This window comes from Equus asinus, chromosome 8 (genome assembly GCF_041296235.1).
Source record: "Equus asinus isolate D_3611 breed Donkey chromosome 8, EquAss-T2T_v2, whole genome shotgun sequence".
In the NCBI taxonomy this organism is placed as follows: domain Eukaryota; kingdom Metazoa; phylum Chordata; class Mammalia; order Perissodactyla; family Equidae; genus Equus; species Equus asinus.
Window position 1 is genome coordinate 96,645,573 of NC_091797.1, and position 18,598 is coordinate 96,664,170.

General features: G+C 42.4%; 1 long non-coding RNA gene across 5 annotated transcripts in view; it reads left to right on the forward strand.

Annotated features, from left to right (window-relative positions):
• The window catches only part of LOC139045952 (uncharacterized), a 305,429-nt gene that overhangs the window by 276,911 nt on the left and 9,920 nt on the right, over positions 1 to 18,598 (forward strand). The gene's annotated exons all lie outside the window — the stretch shown is intronic.

Genomic DNA, 18,598 nt, shown 5'->3' on the forward strand with positions numbered 1-18,598 from the left:
CTCTACCTGGGGACAGGAAGTAGTTAAGGTTAAATGAGGTCATAAGGGTGGGCCCTGACCCCATAGGATGAGTATCCTTATCAGAAGAAGCACCAGAAAGCTTGCTCTCTCCCCCTCCCCCATGTGAGCACAGCAAGAAGGCAGCCCTCTCTGGGCCAGGAGGAGAGGCCTCACCAGAAATCAACCCTCCCAGACCTGGATCAGGGACTCCTGGCCACCAGAAGTATGAGGGGTTGACTGAGGAAAAATTCACTATGCTTCAAATAGCAGATATTTCTTTGGACAATTAGAATTGCAACTCAGGAGACCCAGATCCAGGCAGAAAACCCAAATGTTTTCTGAGGAAAACAAAGGAGGTAAGGGTTTACAAAGGCAAAAAAGAGAAAAATTACACAGGTGGTTTTGCAAAATTTGTGATTGGTGTTGGCAAAAACTGTTACTTCTTGGCTATATGTGATCAGTTGCTAAGACCATCTCTAAGGCAGAAAGTTCTTTGAGAGGAAGTACATTTCTTGAAAGAAGGTCAAGATGACAACAGAGAAGCACAGCTCAAAAGTTACCTTCCCTCTGGTAGAGATGTGGTGTGCCTGCACGAGCCCCATTTCCTTAAGGGCCTCCCAGCTCCATTTTAGAATCCTTGGCATATGTTACTCCATTTTTTTCTCACCGTCCACATTTCCCCTTCTAATCAAGATCTTTCAGCAGAAAGCATCTTGGATCAACTGTTTGATATGATGTTATTTCCCTCATTGCTAGGAATGCTCTTTTCTGGGAATTCATGTCCCTTGTCAGGGGGAAGCCATGTCCTCAATCATCAGAGGAGTAACATAGTCAGAGGCTCTGGTGGCATGTGAGCAATAAGGAGGTGGTCAGGAAATGAGTCTTAGGCACGGTCTCTATCTGGAAAACTATCAAATCCTTTGGAGTTTGAAGATTGGCTGATCATTTCAAGTCGCTGAACAATAATTATTCTAGAGGTAGAGACACACAGCATTGAGAAATGCAAGTCATTCATAGCTTGAAGGTGACAAAGATCATGCAAATCAGGACGATAATCATTAGTATAACTTGGAGCAGATCTGAGTGAATATTAGCATAAGAAGCTTAAATACAAGTACACCTCGCACATTTCTAATAATCATGGTAAACAATATCTGATGTCCTGATCTCATCCAAGCACCTATACCAGGAAGCCAGATGAAAACATCGACAGGGAACCAGTGGGTGTCATTAAAAGACATTGGACTGGAGACATCCTGTGATATTTTAATAATTTTTCCAAGTTCTAACTCAATGTCACCAGGAGACTTGACACAGGTACAGCAGGGGCTGTTGGCTACAACAGAGATGCCACCCTGTTCTGCAAGGAGATAACTGAGTGCCATTCGATTATCTAATATGACCCTGACTAGGGGATCAGCAATCGTTTTTGTTGAGCTAAGGCTCAAGTGGTAGAATGTGCCAGTGTAGCTATGGTTTTAGGGATAAACTTTTTATCAACAGGTCATCAAGGACAGAATCAATCCATGGGACAAAGCCTTTGGCAATGGGAATCAATGGAGAGTAGTGGGGTGTAAAACAATGTCTCTAAGTCTCACCTAGACCTACAAGATTGTGGTTGGGTTTCTCCTTTAACAAGAACTTGAAATGGAATATTATGATATCCTAAAGGAATTATCCTGCCGTATGCCAGCTGTCTAGACATTCATAAGCCCACGGTTCCCTGTAGGTGGAAGGTGTACCTAAAAGGGGCACATAGTATGCAATGTCTTCTACTTCTATAGCAGTGTCAGTGGTCAGGAGCACTTGGTAAGGTCCTTTCCAATGGGACTGAGGACTGTCTTCCTTTGACAAAGCTTCCAGAGTATACAGTCCCCAGGCTCTAGACTGAGCAACAGCATGCTTTAAACTGGAATCCAGGAAAGTGTCTTTAACGTGTTGATGATGGGCTGGGGATAAGACAGAGACTCACAGGAGCTGGTCACACTCACATAAGACGACAGGGGAGCAGCAGAATGTTGTGGACCAACAGACACTGATCTGCTGGTGACTGTCTCATGTCAAGTTAGCCCAAGTTTTGCAAAGAGGGCACTGCCAACAGTCAGCAAGGCCAAGGCAATACCTCAGGCCAGGGGAGTCCAGTCCACAGTATGTAACAAACCTCAGAGACAATTAACAGGACTAGAATCTAATATCTACAGGGGCACAAACATAATTTTCCTCTCTACAAATACCCTCAATTTTTTTTGGTCAAAGATAATCACAGTAAAACTAATCTGTTTATATTCAAACTTGGCCTGATCATTTATACAAGTGAAAATAAGAATACTCACTGAGAGTTTCCTTTTCTTTCTTTCTTCTTCTTCTTTTTTTTTGTTTTTTTTGAGGAAGATCAGCCCTGAGCTAACATCTGCTGCCAATCCTCCTCTTTTTGCTCAGGAAGGCTGGCCCTGAGCTACCATCCATGCCCATCTTCCTCTACTCTATATGTGGGATGCCTGCCACAGCGTGACCTGATGAGCAGCGCCATGTCTGCACCTGGGATCTGAAGTGGTGGACCCCAGGCCGCCGAAGCAGACCGCGCAAACTTAACCGCTGTGCCACCCGGCCAGCTCTCACTGAGAGTTTCTGAATTCTGGGGGGATCAGGTAGAGAGAAAAGGCAAATGTTTCATCTTTGTTCACAAAAGCATGTCCTACCAAACTGTCAATGGCTTAAGAGAAAAGATTTCTTTAAATCTGGAAAAACAAAACATTAGACCATCTTTCTCAGCTCACATAGGCCCAGGAAATTTACTATTTCTTCTGCTTGAGTCCAGTTTTTCCATTAGTTTTCTCGACTTTGCCTGCTGAATCAGGATGGTAGGGACAGCAATAATCCCAAGAAGTGTGCAAAGTTTTCATTAAGGTTCGTATGATTTGCCCAGTGAAGTGGGTGCCTCGATCGATGGAGATTGTGGAAGGTACATCCCAAGTGTTCTAGCAGTTTCTCTGCCATTGTGAAGGCATCAGCTCTGTGGCAAGGGAAAGGCTTTAACCCATCCTGAAACCACAGACAGCAACAAGAACATATTGGTGAGCCATAGGAAGTGGAGGCTGAGTGAAGTCCAGCGGCAGGTGCTCAAAGGACACCGAGGGAGGAATTCTGAGGCCTCTGGGACAGAATAGCTGTTCTTACTGCACTGTGGTGGGGGAAAGAATGCAAAAAAGAAAAAAATATGGTTTGCCAGGAAGCGGGAAGAAACAAGCAGCCATCTTGGGTTTCCCAGAGCCCCGACTGTTTGTTGAATTTACAGCCATTGTTCACCCTCCTTATTTTCTCTGAGTCAGGAGCAGACTGCTGCTGTGTTACAAGGACATCAGGATGGCAAAAGTCTGGCAATGAGAGGTCAACTTTCTTTTTTGCAAGAGAAGCAGAGTGGACTTCATCCACATGTGTCATAACCTTTATAGACTCTGTTGTTGCTGCCTTTGCAGGAAAGTCAGCTAAGGCACTTTCCTGACATTTACTGTGAGACTCAATTTTCATGACACACATTTTATTCCAGGACACATTAGACTCCCAGGAAGTACATAATTTCTGGAACTCTTATAACCTATACTTATAAAGGCATAACATCAAGAAGGCTAACTGTTATTCCTTATTTGACAATGCTTCCCATGTAATTTAACACATCAAATAAGCCTAATTAGTTTACTATCTCTCAGGTCAAAACAAGACTTCATTTAGAATCTGATTTTTGGGAAGTTTGTCAAAAAATATCAAAAAGGGTTTAAAACATTTGATCAAAAAAGATCACAGATTTTAATGAAACAATACTTCATTATCTGTTTAACCAAAGTGACAAAGATTTTAAGGGCAAACACAGAAAGTTACATGGTTCTGAGCAAAACCCAGCTTTTCTATGTAACAGAAGACTTCATAAAGACGAAACAGAATTTTTGTTTTCTAGGCAGATTACATTAAAGGTAAAGGAACGTTGTTTACTGTTTCTTATTAAGAGCAGACCAATAATCTGAGATGACTTTGTTCTTTTATAGCGAGGAAAACCAAATTCTAACTTTGCACCAGTGTACTTTTGATATTAAAACTCATTTTTAAATAAATTCATTTTAATCTTAGCCAGCTTGACCACATATTAAAATTTCTTCTTAAAGATTCCTTTTTCATAAACCATCTGCAACTTTCTATGTCTATTTAGGTTTTGTCCTGTCTTTTTCTTTCCTATTTTTGAATAATCATTCTATTTTAGGACAAAATTACTTTCTAATTTTCCTTTAACAAAAATGCATCTTCATTCTTCATACCTTCTCTTACTGAAAACATACACCTTACTTTCCCTGTCTGCTCTTCATATATAGTCACTTTTTAAATTTCAAAAATGTACATAGTTTATCTTTAAAAAAATGATGCAAGGCAGTCGTTAGAGAATACTTACAGATCTTACTCTTAGAGGATAGCATAATTGCCTACACATCACACTAAGTGAGTACAAACTCCTTCCACATGATATAAACCACACCCTTCCTGGAAATTACAGAACAAGACTCACTCATGGCCACAGGTTCGTGCTGACATTGCTCTGCTAGACTGGGAATGACGGAAGAGGCAGAGGCCACAAGATCCCCACATTCTTGTTGAAGAGGGTTGCTCTAGGTTGAGCAGGCAGAAGAAAGATTTGAAAGATGGAATAACAGCTTCTAAAGTGATGGCAGAGCTGTAAATATCTCAGAAGTCACCACCAGAATTCTCATCCTCGCATGCAGTTCTAAGAAATGGGGGAAGTTCTTTTTAACACAGATGCTGCCTGGCTGTCAATCTGAAAAGACAAGGCAACAAAGTGGGAGGCTGCCAGAGAGGGATTCCAGCCTGGCCTTGCAGAGTCATCGCTGTGCGTGTGCAGGGCAGAAAGGGTGGGTGATCTCATGTGGGCCTCTCCATCTGGCACATGGACCCTTCTGTTGATCAGTTTACTGTGGTTTAACAGCAGTGGCTTTCAGATAATCCCATAGCAAGAAGGAGAGTGTATATCATGGTCCAGCACACACTTACATAAATAAAACCATATGAGTAGCTGAAATAACAATTTAATAAACTGATATGTATTTCCTATTTTCAGTATATGCTATACATGTATTCTATTTTTCATTTTGTGAAATTATTTCTTTCATTTATATATAATAAATACATTGATCTATGTGTTACTAATATTGAAATATATAAAATGCATATAATATGTAACAATTGGAGATAAAGATTATCCATTTATCTATTTTGATAAATGTAGACATCATGTAAATTTTCTATTTAAATAAATGTTAATCATAATTTATCAATGGTCTGTGGCCACAGTTTGAAAGATGAGAAGTGACAGTGAATCCTTGCACGGTAGGAGAAAGTTCCACTGCTTCTCATCTGACAAAGGGGCGCCTGCTGCTCTGCCCGCATTTTCTCAGCATCAACGCACACAGTGTGCACAGAGTTAATTTGCCCTCATTACTCTACGTGTTCTGACATTTTCTCTGGCTCATTTTTATTCTCAGCTCTTCTTCCAAATTGCTTTTTAATTTTACTTTTTATTGAGGTTATAGTTTACAACCTTGTGAAATTTCAGTTGTATATTCTTGTTTGTCAGTCGTGTCGTAGGTGCACCACTTCCCCCTTTGTGCCCACCCCCACCACTCCCTTCCCCCTGGTAACCACTAATCTGTTCTCTTTGTCCACATGTTTAACTTCCACATGTGAGTGGAGTCATACAGAGATTGCCTTTCTCTATCTAGTTCATTTCACTTTACATAAAACCCTCAAGGTTCATCTATGTTGCTGTGAATGGGACGATTTTATCCTTTTTTCTGGCTGATTAGTATTCTATTGTGTGTGTGTGTGTGTGTGTATATATATATATATATATATATATATATATATACACACACCATATCTTCCTTATCCAATCATCTGTTAATGGGCACTTAGGTTGCTTCCACATCTTGGCTATTGTGGATAACGCTGCAATGAACATAGGGGTGCATGGGTCTCTTTGAATTGCTGATTTCAAGTTCTTTGGATAGATATCCAGTAGTGGGATAGCTGGGTCTATGGTATTTCTATTTTTAATTTTTTGAGAAATCTCCATACTGTTTTCCATAGTGACTGCACCAGCTTGCATTCCCACAGCAGTGTATGAGGATTCCTTTTTCTCAACTAACATTTGTTACTTTTTGTCTTCGTTATTATAGCCATTCTAATGAGTGTAAGGTGATATCTCGTTGTAGTTTTGATTTGCATTTCCCTGATGATCAGTGATGATGAACATCTTTTCACATGCCTATGGGCCGTCCATATATCTTCTTTGGAGAAATGTCTGTTCATATCCCCTGCCCATTTTTTGATCAGGTTGTTTGATTTTTTGTTGTGAGTTGAGTGAGTTCTTTATATATTATGGAGATTAACCCTTTGTCGAATATATGATTTGCAAACATTTTTTTCCCAATTGGTGGGTTGTGTTTTTGTTTCAATCCTGTTTTCCCTTGCCTTGTAGAATCTCCTTAGTCTGATGAAGTCCCATTTGTTTATTCTTTCTATTGTGTCCCTTATCTGAGAAGACATCATGTCCAAAAATATCCTTCTAAGACTGATGTCAAAGAGTGTATTGACTATATTTTCTTCTAGAAGTATTGTGGTTTCAGGTTTTATCCTTAAGTCTTTGATCCATTTTGAGTTTATTTTTGTGAATGGTATAAAAAAATGGCCTATTTTCATTCTTTTACATGTGGCTGTCCAGTTTTCCCAACAGCATTTGTTGAAGAGACTTTCTTTTCTCCATTGTATGTTCTCAGCTTCTTTGTCAAAGATTAGCTGTCCATAGATGTGTGGTTTTGTTTCTGGGCTTTCAATTCTGTTCCATTGATCTGTGTGTGTTTTTGTGCCAGTATCATGCTGTTTTGATTACTGTAGCTTTGTAGTATGTTTTGAAGTCAGGGATTATGATGCCTCCAGTTTTGTTCTTTATTCTCAGGATTGCTTTAGCAATTCGGGGTCTTTTGTTGTCCCATATGAATTTTAGGACTCTTTGTTCTATTTCTGTGAAGAATGTCATTGGGATTCTGATTGGGGTTGCGTTGAATCTGTAGATTGCTTTAGGTAGTATGGACACTTTAACTACGTTTTTTTCTTCCAATCCATGTGCATGGAATGTCTTTCCGTCTCTTTCTGTCTTCATCAGTTTCTTTCAGGAAAGTCTTGCGGTTTTCATTGTATAGGTCTTTCACTTCCTTGGTTAAATTTATCCCAAGATATTTTATTGTTTTTGTTGCAATTGTGAATGGGGTTGCATCCTTGAGTTCTCTGTTAGTTCGTTTTTAGAATATAGAAATGCCACTGATTTATGTAAGTTGATTTTGTACCCTGCAACTTTGCTGTAGTTGTTGATTACTTCTAGTAGCTTTCTCATGAATTTTTTAGGGTTTTCTATATATAAGATCATGTCGTCTGCAAACAGGGAGAGTTTCACTTTTTCACTCCCTATTTGGATTCCTTTTATTCCTTTCTCTTGCCTGATTCCTGTAGTCAAAACCTCCAGTACTATGTAGAATAAGAGTGGTGAGAGTGGGCATCCTTGTCTTGATCCTGTTCTCAGAGGGATGGCTTTCAGGTTTTCCCAGTTGAGTATGATGTTGGCTGTGGGTTTGTCATATATGGCCCTTATTATGTTGAGGTAATTTCCTTCTATCCCCATTTTGTTAAGGTCTTTTCTCATAAATGGCTGTTGGATCTTGTCAAATGCTTTCTCTGTGACTATTGAGATGGTCATGTGGTTTTTATTCCTCATTTCGTTAATGTGGTGTATCATATTGATTGATTCGCGGATGTTGAACCATCCCTGTGTCTCTGGTACATATCCCACTTGATCATGATGTATGATCTTTCTGATGTATATTCAGGTTGCCCATGTTTTGTTGAGGATTTTTGCATCTATGTTCATCAGCAATACTGGCCTGTAATTTTCCTGTTTTATGTTCTCCTTGTCAGACCTTCGTATCAGAATGATGTTGGCCTCATAGAATGTGTTAGGAAGCATTCCATCTTCCCTAATTTTTTTGGAATAGCTTGAAAAGGATAGGTATTAAATCCTCTCTGAAAGTTTGGTAGACCTCCCCAGGGAAGCCATCTGGTCCTAGGCTTTTATTCTTTGGGATGCTTTTGATTACTGTTTTAATCTCTTTACCTGTGATCAGTCTATTCTGATTCTCTATTTCTTCTTGATTCAGTTTTGGGAGGTTGTAAGAATCTAAGAATTTATCCACTTCCTCTAGATTGTCAATTTTGTTGATATACAGTTTTTCGTAGTATTCTCTTATAATCCTTTGTATTTCCATGGTATCCATTGTTATTTCTCCTCTATCATTTCTAATTTCATTTACCTGAGCTTTCTCTCCGTTTTTCTTTGTAAGGCTGGCTAGGGGTTTGTCAATTTTGTTTATCTTCTCAAAGAACCATCTCTTTGTTTCATTGATCCTTTCTACTGCCTTTTTTGTTTCAATAGCATTTATTTCTACTCTGATTTTTATTATTTCTCTCCTTCTGCTGACTTTGGGCCTTGTTCTTCTTTTTCTAATTAGGCTAGGTGTAATTTTAGATTGCTTATTTGGGATTTTTCTTGTTTGTTAAGTTGAGCCTGTATTGCGATAAATTTCCCTCTTAATATGGCCTTTGCTGCATCCCATATGAGTTGGTATGGTATGTTTTCATTTTCATTTGTATCCAGATATTTTTTGGTTTCTCCTTTAATGTCCTCAATGATCCATTTCTTATCCAATATTATGTTGTTTAGTCTCCACCTCTTTGTCCCTTTCTCAGCTTTTTCCTTATAATTAATTTCTAGCTTTATAGCATTGTGATCAGAAAAGATGCTTGTTATTATTTCAATCTTCTTAAACATATTGAGGCTTGCCTTGTTGTCCAACATAGGGTCTATCCTTGAGAGTGTTCTGTGCACACTTGAGAAGAACATGTACTCTGCTGTTTTTGGATGAAGTGTTCTATATATGTCTATTAAGTCCAACTAGTCTAACTTTTCATTTAATTCCACTGTTTCCCTGTTGATTTTCTGTCAGAGTGATATGTCTATTGATGTGAGTGGAATGTTTTGGTCCCCTACTATTATTGTTATTATTAATATCTTCTTTTAGGTTTGTTAATAGTTGCTTTATGTACCTTGGTGCTCCTGTGTTGGGTGCATAGATATTTATAATTGTTATTTCTTCTTGATGGAGTGTCCCTTTCATCATTATCTACTTCCCCTGTTTGTCTCTCTTTACCTCTCTTATCTTGAAGTCTACTTTGTCTGATATAAGTATTACAACACCTGCTTTCTTTTGTTTGCCATTAGCTGAGAGTATCATTTTCTATCCCTTCACTCTGAGCCTGTGTTTGTCATTGGAGCTGAGATGTGTTTTCTGGAGGCAGTATATTGTTGAGTCTTTTTCTTTAATCCATCTCACCACTCTGTGTCTTTTTATTGGAGAATTCAATCCACTTATATTTAGGGTGATTATCAATATATCAGGGCTTGATGCTGCCATTTTACCACTTGTTTTCTGGTTCTCCTGCATTTCCTTTATTCCTCGTCCTGTGTATTTGGTCTACCAATCGAGTTATGTCATTTTTTATGTTGTGTTTCTTTGTTTTCTCCTTATTTATTATTTCTTCTTATTTATTTTTTGTTTAGTGGTTACCATGAGGTTTGTATTCAAAATCTTGTGGATAAGATAGTCCATTTTCTAATGGCCTCTTATTATCTTAGACCAAACTGATTCAGCTCCTTTCCTCTTCCCCTCCTAAGTTTTTTTTCTCACATCTTATCCCATCTTGTGTTGTGAGTTTGTGATTAAAATGACAAGATTATCTTTGTTTTTGGTGTTTTCCTTCCCTTTATCTTTAATGCTATACTTGAGTATTTGCTCTCCTGCTCTGATTCTGTCTATTTAACTCCTTACTCTGTGCTTTGTAACCTCTTTCTCCCTTTTATTTCAAGATATGAGGGCGTTCTTGAGGATTTCTTGTGGGAGGGTGTTATGGCTACAAACTCCCTTAGCTTATGTTTGTCTGGGAAAGTTTTTATTTCTCCATCATAACTGAAGGATATTTTTACTAGATAGACTATTCTTGGCTGAAAGTTTTTTCCTTCAAAGATTTGAATATGTCATTCTGATCTCTCCTAGCCTGTAAGGTGTCTCAGAGAAATCCACCGAAAGCCTGATAGGCATTCCTTCAGAGGTTATTTTCTTCTGCCTTGCTGCCCTTAGCATTCTTTCTTTGTCATTCACTTTTACCAGTTTCACTACTATATGCCTTGCAGTAGGTCTTTTTACATTGACATATTTAGGAGATCTGGCAGCCTCTTCCACTTGGATTTCCATCTCCTTCCCCAGGTTTGGGAAGTTCTCTGCTATTATTTCTTTGAACAAGCTTTCTGTTCCATTCTCCTTCTCTCCTCCTTCTTGGCTACCTATAATTTTTATGTTGCATTTCTTAATTGAGTCCGATATTTCTCAGAGACTTTCTCCACTTCTTTTTAGTCTTAGTTCTCTCTCCTTCTCTATCAGGAGCCCATTTCAACATATCTATCTTCCATTATCCTGATATGCTCCTCTATGATGTCTGCTGGAGCATTCAGGAAATCCATATTTTGTTTTATTTCTTTGATTGTGACTTTAATCTCTAATATTTCTGACTGATTCTTCTTTATAGTTTCAATCTCTTTTGTGAAGTAGCTCCTGAACTCATTGAATTGTTTCTCTACATTCTCTTTTAACTCTTATTAGAGTTTTGTGACGATACCTATTTTGAATTCTTTATCATTTAGATTACATATTTCTGTGTCCTCAGGACTTATTTCTGGGTGCTTATCATTTTCTCTGTGGTCTGAGGATCTAATACAATGTTTGATATTGCTAGAGGGCGTGGTTCTGTTTTTTTGCATCCTGATGTTATTTGGTCACAGTTACCACCTATTGCGACTGGCTGGGGGTCAAGAGCCATGTATTCTGAGTCCTCTGCCTTCACCCGAGATCCCAGGTGCTGGAGCTGGCACTGGGCAGGTGGGAGGAGGGGCGCTTTCTCCTGCATGCACTCACAGTTTTCTCCCTCTGCTCTCAGTATCTGCTTTCCTTGGGGTGTTGGCTTGATAAGGTCACCCCCTGCAAAGGCTTTTGCCCTGGTAGAGGGCTTCCCTCTAGGCTGCAAGGGCCCTTGGGAGTCCTTGATGTTCCCAAGAATGAACTTCCCCTCCCCTGTTCCTTCCCTCTTGGAGGTGTCCCGTGGTCCCAGATCACAGTATTTAGGGCAGGGAGTGATGTTTTCTCTTACCCCATTCCACCTCCTCTGACGGGGGGGGGGGGGGGGGGGTGGTCCAGGCTGTCCACCCTCTGTTGTACGGTTGTGTGGGTCTCTCAAACATTTTCTGTGTTGTGTTTGGATGTCCTCTGTTGGAGTATGAATGTCTTTTTCATTATATGGTGGAAAGGAGAGATTACTGGGAAAGTCATTCTGCCATGATGCTGATGTCACTGCTCTTCAAAGTTTTAATATGCCTCAGTTTACGTCTCAACAAGATGCATTGCTCCAATCTCTGCCTCCATCTTCACATGGATTTCTTCCCTGTGTGTATGTCCCATCAGGCATTTTTTGAACACCCAGTGTATGCTAGGCACAGCACGGAATGCTGTTACCTAAGCAAGAATGACCTATGATGCCTAGCAGGGAAGCCCTTATCACCAAGGAGTGGGTCTCTGCAGTCAGCCACATTTTCCCCCACACCTAACAAACCAGCTGACATGTACATGTCTGCGGACTGAAAAGCCGAGGGGAGACAGAGCCGCACAGGCCATCCAGGCTCAGACTGCAGGGAGGCCAAGCGGTGGCACAGCTGGGAAGGGAACTGCTGGCAAGGCTGGTAGGCAGTGCTGTGGGAGTGCCATGGGGCGAGGACAGGGACCATAGAGGGACCAAGGCAAGGATGGGGATGGAGGATGGGGTGGAGGGTGTGGGGTGGGGTGGCAGAATATAGGGGACAAGGCCACGGGAAAGGACACGGACTTCTGTTCACTTCATTAATGACAGTTTCTGGGGTGGAAGAAAATATAGTTGTTAGAGTGGCCCAACTGTGGGGACTGTGGTAGCCTAGGAGAATGACGGGGTGTGGGGATGTTGGCACTCACTGGCCTTAGGTTCCCCACAGAATCGGGGTGTGCAGCTGCTCCAGGTCATGGACTGGAGCCCACTGAGAGGCTGAACTATGTCTGGGTTCCTGACCCTGGTCATCGAGATGGCCTGTGGGGACTGTCACTGGCCAGCACACTCATTTCTGCCTTTTCCTGCAGAAAAAGGGGAAACAGAACTCCTCGAAAGCACAGAGGGGAAATGCTTGTCATGGGGGTATGTGAGTCACTGAGGAAACAAATTCAGTGGAGTGCTCCCTGTTGAAGTTCAGGGAAACTATACATTTTAAAAGATGTCCCTCCAGGACGTGGGGGATGAACGTGGTATGTGGAAGCTGGGAGCCTCACATGAAGCTGTGCTGTGCGATGCAGGAGCCACAGGCCCTGGGCTGGTGCCGTGAGAGGTGCTGGGTGTGTGGGCGCCCACCACATGCCTGAGTGCTGAGGGATGGGGGATGGGCACAAAGAGGGAATGTCACACCTCACACATGATTCTTATACTGATTCCACATTGAAGTGATAATATGTTTGATATTTGGGGTTAATTAAAACAGATTATTTAAATTTACTTCCTGTTTCTTTTTACTTTTTAACATGGCTACTAGAAAATTTAATATTACACATGTGGCTCGCATCACATTTGTATTGGACAGCACCACTCCAGAACATTCACAATAACACTTTCCCCAGAACACTGGATCAGGGCTATATGTCTGGGGAGTAGGTCACTGGACACTTGAAAAGAAATGGCAGGGAGGGTCCCACCAGGTTGGGTGTCTCCTCAGCTTCAGGGCTCCCCAGTCAGAGATGGCTGACAGGCTGGTGCATTTCAGGGTTTTGCTTCATTAGGGCCACAGAATACTGGGTGGCCTCAAGGTAGCTTTCGGGGTGGGAGGAGCCCTGACCTTGAAGACAATAAGCCAGACCGTTTTGAACATTCAGTGATCACTGTCTGTCTGTGATGCCTCAATGGGACCCTCCGGAACCGGGCCTGTGAGCTTGCACCCCGCCTCCCCTCCCCACCCTGCAGTCACCCTTGGCTCAGCCCCACCCTCCATTCCCTCCTACCATAATAACCCCTCCACAAGGGAGCTGGGGCAGTGTGACCAGATCCAAAAGTCCCTTGCTGGGTCCCCTGGGGAGGACATGGCTGAGCCAGGCTTGACAAAGCAGGTCTTTCTATTGCCAGGCTCTGCAGTCCATTCTTGACCTCCTATCTCCATGCGGAAAATGAAAAGGCCTGGATGGGTCTCCCCGCTAGTCCCAGGGGCACGTGATGCCTGAAGGGCTCCAAGAGCTGCACAGAGCTGGGTGATGGCCTGCTGTCATCACTAGATGGTTTCTCAGGGCCTTCGGTGGCTCAAAGTTACCTTGGTTTCTTACTGCCAGGGTTTAGGGGCCTTGTCAGATTTAAAGATGATGTTGTTTGCTCTTCTCTACTCTCCTAACATCCTTGAGTTTCCAGAAGAGCCAGGTCCTTACACTGAGCGGGAGAGGACACTCACATGTGGCAGGCTGAAGGAAAGCTGGCTTCACAGTCAGACCCTATCTGAGACCCGCCACTTGCTGGGGGTGAGCTGTGCATGGCTGTACTCCCGAGTCCTCAGGAAAGGCCCCTTGTGGAGAGTTTGGGGGCAGCTCAGCACCCATGGATAGGCCTGATGCCACAGAAGCCCTACTTCTGCCCGGCCGGGCCTGGGTGGGGCTGTGGCCTCAGGAAGGCACTAGCATGTTGGGAGACACTGCAGGGTGGTGGGGTCCACACTCTCATAGGAGACGGGACCCTTGCAGTGAGGACCAGAATACTGGCATTTGCACCAAAGGAAATGGGGATGACAGTTCTCTCTGCGTCTGTCTTTTGTGAGTCACTGGTGGGCTGTGTTGCCCACCTTCACCCACCACACGCCCCTGTGTTCCCCCTCGGCTCTGGGTAACCTGTTACTACACCTTTGTCACATCAAGTGTGCGCAAACACTTGATTGTGAGGCCCAGGGAGGCGAGGCTGGAAAGATCTGAACCCTCAGAGTTCCCAGCATGGCACCACGGTGACTGTCCCCACCCACCAGGTGGCAAAGACCCCCTGCTCTCTGAAGAAGAATTTTCCAGAAATTCTCTTAGGAAGGGCCGTCCCACCCCTGCAGGAATCCTGGGAAGAATTCAGCTGTCAGTGTTAGCATGAAAGAGTCTGATGTCCTTCTGGAGGAGCCAGGGTCTGCAGAGTCTCAAATGCAGACACCTCCACTTGTTCCTGGTGACAATGGTGACACAGAAGTGACCTAACAGGACCCTGAGAACCTTCCTCGTGTCTCTCCTCCAAGAACTCACAATGCCCTGTTGCAGGATGTCTGACTGAGAACCAGAATGGAGGTTGCGGTCAAGGAGGACATGTACCCTGATGAGAGCCCACAGGGCAGACCCTGCCAGGCTGGAGCAGAGGAGAGCCCTGCCTGGGGAAGGCCCAACAGGTGGGATAGGACCCAGCACGTGAGCCTCTTCCCAGGCACGTTTGTCCCCGTGGGGTCCTCTCAGTCTTGCTGATGCTGTCACCCCTTGAGCCTGGAGCCACTGCTCCTGGAATCCCTAGCTGGATTTATGTTGAAAGAGTATGGTCCCTCTTGTTGTAAATTTTTACCTCAATGGACCCATGTTACCCAACGATGATTTAAAACTTTCTTGGTCCTAATGGGGCTTATTTGAAATGCCTAAACTAGTCCATTTGCATACATGTTTAGAAAATAAGAGATCTAAAACTAAGCAAGTGGAAATGGGTGAACTTTTGAAATAACTTGGAATGATAATGGCCACTCTGGGGAAGCTTTGTTTCAGATCCATCCACCTTAAGGGTCCCCCTTAAAAGAGAGGATTCCAACCCCCTCAGAGACAATGGAATGTGTGCTTTGATTGCTATGCAGGAGCTTCCAAAAGACAAAAGGACTTCAACACAACTCTTTAAAGGATCCTTACAGCCTGCCAAAAAACCCCTCAAAACTTTAGTAAAAGCCTTTGGCCATCTGAGCAGGTAACCTTAATTTAGTCCATCTGCCAGAAAGAAACACAATTTGGATCCAACTATTCTTCTCAGATTTGTATCCGAGACATGGCTAAAATTCTTAAAGATGTCTGTTGTCTCTCTGTGTGTCTATGTATGTATCTCTCTCTCTATGTGATGCGGGGTCGGTGAGCCGAGGAGTCGAAAGAAAGATTTCTTAGACTCTCAAGATCTGGCAGTAGTGCTCTTTTATTTAGAGAATAGTGTGGAATAGCATGGGGACAGGACCCATGGGCAGTCAGAGCTTCTGCTGCCGCCGCTTCTGCTGCCCCCGCTGGCATGGGGACAGAGCCCATGGGCAGGCAGAGCTGCTGCTGCTGCCCCCACTGGCATGGGGACAGGACCCATGGGCAGGCAGAGCTGGTGCGTGGGGACAGGACCCACGGGCAGTCAGAGCTCCTGCTGCTGCCCCGAGTTGAGGGTTAGGGCTAAATTTAAGGCATAGGCATGTGAGTCATCTCTTTACAAGACAAAGGAAAAAAAAGTTAAAATGGTACCAGTGCCGGTAGGGTCCGGCCATGGGGCGGTCCCACAACTTTTAGATAAGAATCAAACCGGATTGAGTAAATGGCAGAAGTCACCGCTCAAATATTATCTTCAGCTAAAGACAAAGGAGGATTTTGGGGTGGGGGGTTAGTTACATGAGGTTGCCAGACAGTAAACAACTTAAGTTCTTGCCTTCCCCATTAAGAGTTTCCAGAGATAAAGCCATCCCCCCTTCCTCCTGGCGCAGAGAGGGAGGCATGGAGATTTCCTTCACAAATGCAATTGTCTCTGATCAAAGGGCAAACAAATTCCACTCCTCGGAGCCTGCTTCTTATCTGTAGTTTTAAAAGTAACCAGCCTAAAAATCCTCATCATAAACTGTTTTAAAATTAAGCAGCCTAAAAATCCTCATCATATGTATATGATATTTTTCTACCTCCAGATAGTATTGCTAAAATTAAACATTTTTTCCTGCTTTTTCTCCCCAAATTTCCTTACTACATAGTTGTATATTCTAGTTGTAGGTCCTTCTAATTCTACTAAGTGAGACGCCACCTCAGCATGGCTTGATGAGCGGTGCCATGTCCGTGCCCAGGATCTGAACCAGTGAAACCCTGGGCCTCCGAAGCAGAGTGCACAAACTTAACCACTCGGCCAGGGGGCTGGCCCCTAAACATTTAAATAAGTTAAGTATTCGTAAAACTCTCAGAAATATAGAAACTAACCCAAAGGTTTTTCAATTTCAAGTGATTTGAGATAATCTGTGATAAAAAATAGTTTGTTTGTTGGTTTAATAGAAACAGACATGTCTTCCGAGTCATATATAAATATGAATATATAAAGCAAACATACAACTTTTTCTCCCTGGGGCCACTGGCCAGGTTGGCTCCTGCTGTTTCTGTTGCAGAATTTGTCTGCAGAGGGAATGACTTGGGATGATGATTAAATGTTTACTGTCTAATCCAAACACAGTTGTTAAAACAAGTGTTTAAAGAAATGTAAATCAGAGAAAAGTTTACACTAAGTTAAACTAAAGAATAGATATTGATTGAGTATCTAAACCATTTCGGCTAGGATGGTATGCTGAGACATTGATTGCTAAACATTAACTTTGTCTAGTTCTGGATTTCTAATTCTTTTTCAGAGAGACAAACAATATTTGCGTTATCAGTAGATATGTTTTTGCCACATTGAAAAGTTTACTGTAAAAAGAAATATGCTCCTGGAAATTATGAAACGTGTCTGTGGGTTTGCCAATCTACTACAGATGCTGCTCTGTGATAGACAGGTCACGGCCGCCTGCCTCCTAGTTTTCACCAGAAAGCAAAGATTACCAATAGTTTTAAAACAATTTGGTAGAAGAGCTGAGAATACAAATGAACCAAAGACAAAAGGCCAGAACACGTAGAGTAATGAGTGCAAATTAACTCTATGCACACTGTGCGCATTGATGCTGAGAGAACGTGGGCAGAGCAGCGGGCACCCCTTTGTCAGATGAGAAGCAGTGGAACTTTCTCCTACTATGCAAGGATTCACTGTCACTTCTCATCTTTCAGACCGTGGTCAGAGAACATTGATAAATTATGATTAACATTTATTTAAGTGGAAAATGTACATGGTGTCTACATTTATCAAAATATATAAATGTAGGGGCTGGCCCAGTGGCACAGCAGTTAAGTGCACACGTTCCGCTTCAGCAGCCTGGGGTTTGCCAGTTTGGATCCCAGGTGCGGACATGGCACCGCTTGGCACACCGTGCTGTGGCAGGCGTCCCACATATAAAATAGAGGAAGATGGGCACGGATGTTAGCTCAGGGCCAGTCTTCCTCAGCAAAAAGAGGAGGATTGGCAGCAGTTAGCTCAGGGCTAATCTTCCTCAAAAAAACCCCCCAAAACATATATATATATATATACACGCATAAATGGATAATATATCTTCAATTTTATAGATTAATTTACTATATATATAAATTAAAGAAAATTTCATAAAATGAAAAATAGAATACATGTATATACTAAAAATAGGAAATACATGTCAGTTTATTAAATTGTTATTTTAGTTACTTATACAGTTTTATTTATGTAAGTATATGCTGGACCATGATACACACTCTATTTCTTGCTATGGGATGATCTGAAAGCCACTGCTCTTAAACCACAGTAAACTGAGCAACAGAAGGGTCCATGTGCCAGATGGAGAGGCCCACACGAGATCACCCACCCTTTCTGTCCTGCACACGCACAGCGATGACTCCTCAAGGCCAGGCTGGAATCCCTCTCTGACAGCCTCCCACTCTGTTGCCTTGTCTCTTCAGATTGACAGCCAGGCAGTATCTGTGTTAAAAAGAACTTCCCCCATTTCTTAGAACTGCATGTGAGGCTGAGAATTCTGGTGGTGGCTTCTGAGATATTTACAGCTCTGCCATCAGTTTAGAAGTTGTTGTTCCATCTTTCAAATCTTTCTTCTGCCTGCTCAACCTAGAGCAACCCTCTTCAACAAGAATGTGGGGATCTTGTGGCCTCTGCCTGTTCCGTCGTTCCCAGTCTAGCAGAGCAATGTCAGCATGAACTGTGGCCACGAGTGAGTCTCGTTCTGTAATTTCTGGAAAGGGTCTGGTTTATATCATGTAGAAGGAGTTTATACTCACTTAGTGTGATGCGTAGGCAATTATGCTATCCTCTAAGAGTAAGATCTGTAAGTATTCTCTAACAACTGCCTTGCATCATTTTTTTAAAGATAAGCTTTGTAAGTTTTTGAAATTAAGAAAATGATGATATATGAAAAATAGACAAGGAAAGTAGGGTATGTGTTTTCAGTAAGAGAAGGTATGATGAATGAAGATGC